General features: G+C 46.7%; 1 pseudogene; it reads left to right on the top strand.

Annotated features, from left to right (window-relative positions):
• Window positions 1-4,581: 4,581 nt before the first annotated feature.
• LOC100580673 lies at window positions 4,582-5,878 on the top strand (annotated as a pseudogene).
• Window positions 5,879-6,943: the final 1,065 nt, after the last annotated feature.

Below are 6,943 nucleotides of genomic sequence, written 5' to 3'. Positions count from 1 at the left end.
TCGTATGGGTGATATCCTGAAATATGTTTTCCAGATCGGTTCCATTCTCTCTATCTCTTTCAGGTACACCAATCAGTCATAGATTCAGTCTCTTTACATAATTTCATATTTCTCTGAGGTTGTGTTCATTCCTTTTCATTCTTTTTTTCTCTGTTCTCATCTGGCTGTCTTGTTTCAGAAGGCCAGTATTCAAGCTCTGAGATTCTTTCCTCCACTTTGTCTATTCTGCTATTTGTACTTGTGGTTGCATTATGAAATTATTGTAGCGTGTTTTTTAGCTCTATCAGGTCAGTTATGTCCTTGTCTATACTGGCTCTTTTGTCTATCAGCTTCTGCAATGTTTTCTCATGATTTTTAGCTTCCTTGCATTGGGTTACAATGTACTCCAGTAACTCAGTGAACTTTGTTCCAATTCGTATTCTGACTTCCACTTTTATCCTTTCAGCCATCTCAGCATAAGCCCAGTTCCTAACCCTTCCTGGAGAGATGATGTGGTCATTTGGAGGAAAGAAGGTACTCGGGCTTTTTGAGTTTTCAGTTCTTGTGCTGATTCTTTCTCATCTTTGTGGGCTTATGTACTCTCAATCTTTGTGATTGCTGAATTTTGGAATGTTTTTTCTCCTTTTATTCTATTTGATGACCTTGAGAGTTTGATTGTGGTATAAGGTGGATTCAGCCAACTTACTTCATTTCTGGAAGATTTTAGGGGGCCGACATTCACCTCCCAACTCCTGGACTTTGTGCTCTAACTCTGGGGGACTTGTATTGAGCCCTGACTTTTTTCTCTGGCTCCTCAAGTTTTGGAGTCTACTGCACAGAGGGACTGAGATGTGGCAGCAGCAGTAGAGTGCCAGCAGATGCAGGGGTGTCTGCCTCCCTGCGGGCATTAATCACAGTGGCAGAGTCAAGGCAGTTGTCAGAAAATGGGGCAGGAGGGGGTTTCCTGCTGGTGACTGTGTGCACTGTTGCAATGGAGGTGGTGTTGGCTTGAAGTAGGGTGCTGTCCAGCGTAGGTCTTGGTGTCTTCTCTGTGCCCTGCAAGCAGGAGTGATGATTCAGGATGTGGGAGGATTCCCTGTTCTCCGCGCAGCATTAGTGCAAGGGCAGGGCGCTGTCAGGGGTAGGTTTTGCTGGCTCTGTGTCCAACAAGGCTCTGTCTGCAATGTTGGTTGTTGGGGGTTAGGGTGGCATACTGCACTCCTGCGTGCTGGTGGGGCAAATAAAATAAATCTTGTTCATGCAGACACGTGCCAGCAAAGTGATGTGGGGGGTTGCTGTGGGCTTGGGGAAGCTGCAGTTTGGAGAGGTACTATGCAGACTGGTGCGTGGCCATAGGGGCTGCCTCACTGGAGCTCTCCACCAGTCAGGCATGAACCACTGGTACAGAAGCTATGAGGTGGACCCCCAGGCACACAAGACTGCCCTGTAAGCAGACATGACCAGGCTGGGGCCTTGGGAGAGGCCAGCAGACCAAAGAGTGCTCAGGTTGGGCCAGCTCCATCTGATGTGCGTGACCACCCTGCGGACATCATGTCTGACAGTTCCCTTAGAGCTAAAGTCTGTTATTGAAGCAAGTTGAACCTAGAGGGATAGCCATGCTCTACTACAGATGCTCCTGCACCAAACCCTCTTGGCTCTGCATCAGCTGGCTTGCTGCCTTTACCACTTTGCTCCTCTCCTGGGGACTCCACCTGAGAGAGATGTGGGTCAGCAATTGCTCAGAGCAATCATCCCAGGATGGAAAGTCTGTGCTGTGGGCCCAAAGCCAGGGGTTTTCTGCCTGGTGATGAGCAGTGGGGGATGTTTGGGACTCATGGGAGATGGACTAGCCTCCTCTCCTTGGGGCAATTGCAGCTTGTTGGAGATGTGGATAAGATACTTAGGGTCTTTGCTTCTTCGTTAGTCTGAGGGTGGTAAGGACAGTTCCACTGCAGAGACAGTGGCAGAGAGGCTGTCAGTTGTCCCTGGAGGCTCTGTCCAGGGAGTTGCCAAGTTGCTATTAGCTTCATATCTCTGGTGGGGGGTGGCTAGAGGCCCAGGCCTGGAGGACCTGCCCAGTGAGGAGGTACGAGAGGGCCCCCATGTAAGAGTCTGGCCACTTTTCCGTAGAGCTGTGGTGGTATACTGGGGGTCCACTCCATTCCCTAGTCTCCTGGGATTTTCCACTACCTGGAGGTATCACCAGTGAAGACTGCAAAATGGCAGCCTGCTCCTCCCTGTGGGTGCTCTGTCCCAGGAAGGCACGGGTGTTGCTGGCCTGAATGCACCTGTAAGAGGTGGCAGAGGACCCCAGTTGGGAGGTCTCACCCGGTCAGGAGGAACAGAGTTTGGGACCTGCTTAAAAAATTAGTCTGGCCACATTTTTGTAGAGCAGCTGTGCTGTGCTTGGGGTCCACTTCAGCTCCTGAGACACTCCAAAGCCCAAAGGCTGGAACAGCTAAGTCACCAAAACAGCAATGATGGTGGCCCGACCCTCTCCCTGGTAGCTCCATCCCAAGGAGGTCTAAAACCTCTGTCAGCCAAAGAGCACCGGTGGGGGTCGCTGAAGACCCCTGTTGGGAGAGTCCACTCGGTGAGGAGAAATGGGATCAGAGACCTGCTTAACAAGCAGTCTGGCCACATTTCTGTAGGGCAGCTGTGCTATTCTGGGGTTATGCTTCCACCCTCAGTTGGCTTGGGCTCTCCAAAGCCTGAAAGCTGGAACAACTAAGTCATCCAAACAGCTCACAGGGAGCTCTCTGACTCTCCCTCTGAGTGCTCTGTCCCAGAGAGTTTTCAAATCTCTGTTGACTGGAGAACATTGATGGGGGTGGCTAAATGCCCCGGTTGAGAGGCTCCACCCAGTGATGAGGAATGGAATCAGGGACACACTTAAAGAAGCAGTCTGGCCACATTTCAGTAGAGCAGTTGTGCTGTGCTGGGGGATTCTTTCCATCTCTGGTCAGCTTGAACTCACCAAAGCCCGAAGGCCATAACAGCTAAGTCATCCAAACAGCAAAGATCTGGGCCTACCACTCACCCTGGGAGCTCCATCCCATGGAGGCACAATACTGCCATCTGTAGCTGACTGGAATTCCAGGCGAGTGGGTCTTATCCGGTGAGGTGCCATGGAAGTGGTGCCCATAGACCACTGCTGCTTGACCTTCTGGATTCAGCCTCTTTCCTAGGGATATGTATGGGAGTCTAACCTCCCACTTTGCCCTTTTCCAGAGGTGCAGTTACTTTTGCTGGGAAGCCTGGAAAACAAGAGCATCTAAAACTTCCAGATCTCTGTGCATGCCTGAGCGGCTGCTCTGCCAAAACTCCACGTAGCTCTGGGTGGCAGACTAAAGGCCCTGGTGGAGTGGGTTCACATAGAGATCTCTTGATCTGAGGGTTGCAAAGATCCGTGGGAGAAGCATGCATTTTTGGGGACACACATTCACTCACCACTTCCCTGGGTGGGGAGATTCCTTTGGCTCCCTGCCACTCCCAGGTGGGCCATCATCCTGTGGTGCTTTTCTTTATTCTCCATGGGTGAAGTTATTTATTTGATTAATCCCCATGCATGTACTTGGATGATTCCGTTGAAGGTGCTATATTTACTCACCCCTTCCACTCTTCTCTGTGAGAGCCACACACACTAGCTGCTTTTAGTCGGCCATCTTAGCCACCTCTTTTGTTAATTGTTTTCTGGTTGTTTTGTAGATCCTTTGTTCCTTTCTTCCTCTCTTGCTGTCTTTCTTTGTGATTAGGTGATTTTCTCTAGTGGTATGCTTTGATTTCTTGTCTTTTATTTATAAATTTTATTTTAATCTTCATACTAAATTTATAAATAATTTATACACCACCTTTACAGTATTAGACTGTTCTGAATTTGACCTTGTACTGACTTCTACCAGTGAGTTTTACGCTTTCACATGTTTTAGTGTTGCTATTTAGCATTTTCTTAAAATTAAGCTTGAAGAATTCTCTTTAGCATTTGTTGAAAAACAGGTCTGGTGGTGATGATATCCTTCAGCTTTTGTTTGGGAAAGTATTTATTTCTCCTTTATTACTGAAGAACAGCTTTTCCAGAGAAAGTATTTTTGTTGGCAGGGTTTTTTCTTCATCATTTTGAATATATCATCTCACTCTCTCTTGTTCTGCAAGGTTTCTGCTATGAAATCCATTGTGGGTTACCTCCCTGTGCCAAAGTGAGCAGTAGCCAACACATCAGGGTGGGAGTCTTATTATAAAACCGAGGGTGATGAAGAAGCAGAAGAAGAAGAGGACCTTGAAGCAACTGAATACTAGAAATATTCAGGAAGAGATAGTTTAATTTGTTTTGGTTGATGCCTCCAGGGCTATGTTTGAATCTCAGAGTGAAGGTGAGTTGACTCCTTTTGACATGAGCATCCAGTGTATCCAAAGTGTGTACATGAGTAAGATCATAAGCAGTGATCGAGATCTTTATGATACTGAGAAAGACAAAAATTCAGTGAATTTTAAAAATATTTACGTCTTACAGGAGTTGGATAATCCAGGTGCAAAACAAATCTTAAAGCTTGACCAGTTTAAGGGGCAGCAAGGGACAAAAATGTTTCCAAGACCTGATGGGCCATGGATCTGACTACTCATTCAGTGAAGTTCTGTGGGTCTGTGCCAAACTCTTTAGTGATGTCCAGTTCAAGATGAGTCATAAGAAAATCATGCTGTTCACCAATGAAGACAACCCTCATGGCAATGACAGTGTTAAGGCCTGCCGGGCCAGGACCAAAGCCGGTGATCTATGAGATATAGGCATCTTCCTTGACTTGATGCCCCTGAAGAAACCTGGGGGCTGTGACATATCCTTGTTCTACAGAGATATCATCAGCATGGCAAAGGATGAGGACCTCATCCTTTGAGGAATCCAGTTCACTTTGAGGAATCCAGCAAGCTAGAAGACCTGTTGCAGAAGGTTTGTGCCAAGGAGACCAGGAAATGAGCACTCAGCAGGTTAAAGCTGAAGCTCAACAAAGACACAGTGATCTCTGTGGGCATTTACAATCTCATCCAGAAGGCTCTCAAGCCTCCTCCAATAAAACTCTATCGGAAAACAAATGAACCAGTGAAAACCAAGTCCCGGAAATTTAATGTTAATACCGGCAGTTTGCTTCTGCCTAGCGCTACCAAGAGGTCTCAGATCTATGGGAGTCATCAGATTATACTGGAGAAAGAGGAAACAGAAGAGCTAAAATGGTTTGATGAACCAGCTTTGATGCTCATGGTTTTCAAGCCCTTGGTAATGCTGAAGGAGCACCATTACCTGAGGCCCTCCTTGTTCACGTACCCTGAGGAGTCGCTGGTGAGTGGGAGTTCAACTCTGTTCAGTGCTCTGCTCATCAAGTGTCTGGAGAAGGTGGTCATAGCATTGTGCAGATACATACCCCGCAGGAACATCCCCCCTTATTTTGTGGCTTTGGTGTCACAGGAAGAGGAGTTGGATGACCAGAAAATTCAGTTGACTACTGCAGGTTTCCAGCTGGTCATTTTAACCTTTGCTGATGATAAAAGGAAGGTGCCCTTTACTGAAAAAGTCATGGCAACTCCAGAGCAGGTGGACAACATGAAGGCTATCATTCAGAAGCTCTGCTTCACATACAGAAGTGACAGCTTTGAGAACCCCGTGCTGCAGCAGCACTTTGGGAACCTGGAGCCCTTGATCTTGTATTTGATGAAGCCTGAACAAGCAGTGGACCTTATATTACCCAAGGTTGAAGAAATGAATAAAAGACTGGGCTCCATGGTAAATGAGTTTAAGGAACTTGTCTAGTCACCAGATTATAATCCTGAAGGGAAAATTACCAAGAGAAAACGCAATAATGAATGTCCCAGAAGCAAAAGGCCCAAGTGGAGTATTCAGAAGAGGAGCTGAAGACCCACATCAGCAAGGGCACATTGGGAAAGTTAACTGTGCCCATGATGAAAGAGGCCTGCCTGGAGTACTGGCTGAAGAAGCAGGAGCTGCTAGAAGCCCTCACCAAGCACTTTCAGGACTGACCAGAGGCAGCGCCTCTGGCTGCCTTTTCCACACTGTGGCCAGGCTGACTGGCCTTGTTCTCAGCCAGTTAAAACATGTTTCTCCTAGGCTGGGCGCGGTGGCTCACGCCTGTAATCCCAGCACTTTGGGAGGCCGAGGCGGGCGGATCACGAGGTCAGGAGATCGAGACCATCCTGGCTAACACAGTGAAACCCCATCTCTACTAAAAATACAAAAAATTAGCCTGGCGAGGTGGCGGGCGCCTGTAGTCCCAGCTACTCGGGAGGCGGAGGCAGGAGAATGGCGTGAACCCCCGGGGGGCGGAGCCTGCAGTGAGCTGAGATTATGCCACTGCACTCCAGCCTGGGTGACAGCGAGACTCTGTCTCAAAAAAAAAAAAAAAAAAAAAAGTTTCTCCTGAGCTAGGAAGAGTCTGCCCAACAGAAGTCAAGGGACTTTATGTTTATGAGGCTTTCGGTTGTCATGGTGATGGTGTAGTCCTCCCACTTTGCTGTTCCTTACTCTATCATCTGAATAAAGAGCCCCAACTTTGTACTATTTAAAAAAAAATGAAAACAACATTGCTAGCTTTATTGGAATTTCCTCATACGTAATATGTTTCTTTTCTTGTGCTGTTTCTAGAATCCTTTCTTTGTCTTTGATATTCGATAGTTTGATTCTGTTTTTTTCTTGGTGATTTCTTGTTTGGTTTGAATATAATTGGAAACTTTTCACCTTCTCGTACCTGGATATTTACATCTTTCTACAGATTTGGAATGTTTTCTACTATTACTTCTATAAATACATTTTCTGGCCCGTTGTCTCTCTCTTCTTTTTATTTTAGTCCTATAATCTGAACATTTGCTCTTGATGTTGTATTATAAATCTCATAAGCGTTTCTCATTTGTTTTTATCATTTTTTTCTCCTCTGATTATATATCTTCAAATAACCTGTGTTCA

This window comes from Nomascus leucogenys, chromosome X (assembly GCF_006542625.1).
Source record: "Nomascus leucogenys isolate Asia chromosome X, Asia_NLE_v1, whole genome shotgun sequence".
Lineage (NCBI taxonomy): Eukaryota > Metazoa > Chordata > Mammalia > Primates > Hylobatidae > Nomascus > Nomascus leucogenys.
This window is presented reverse-complemented; position numbering and strand designations above follow the sequence as displayed.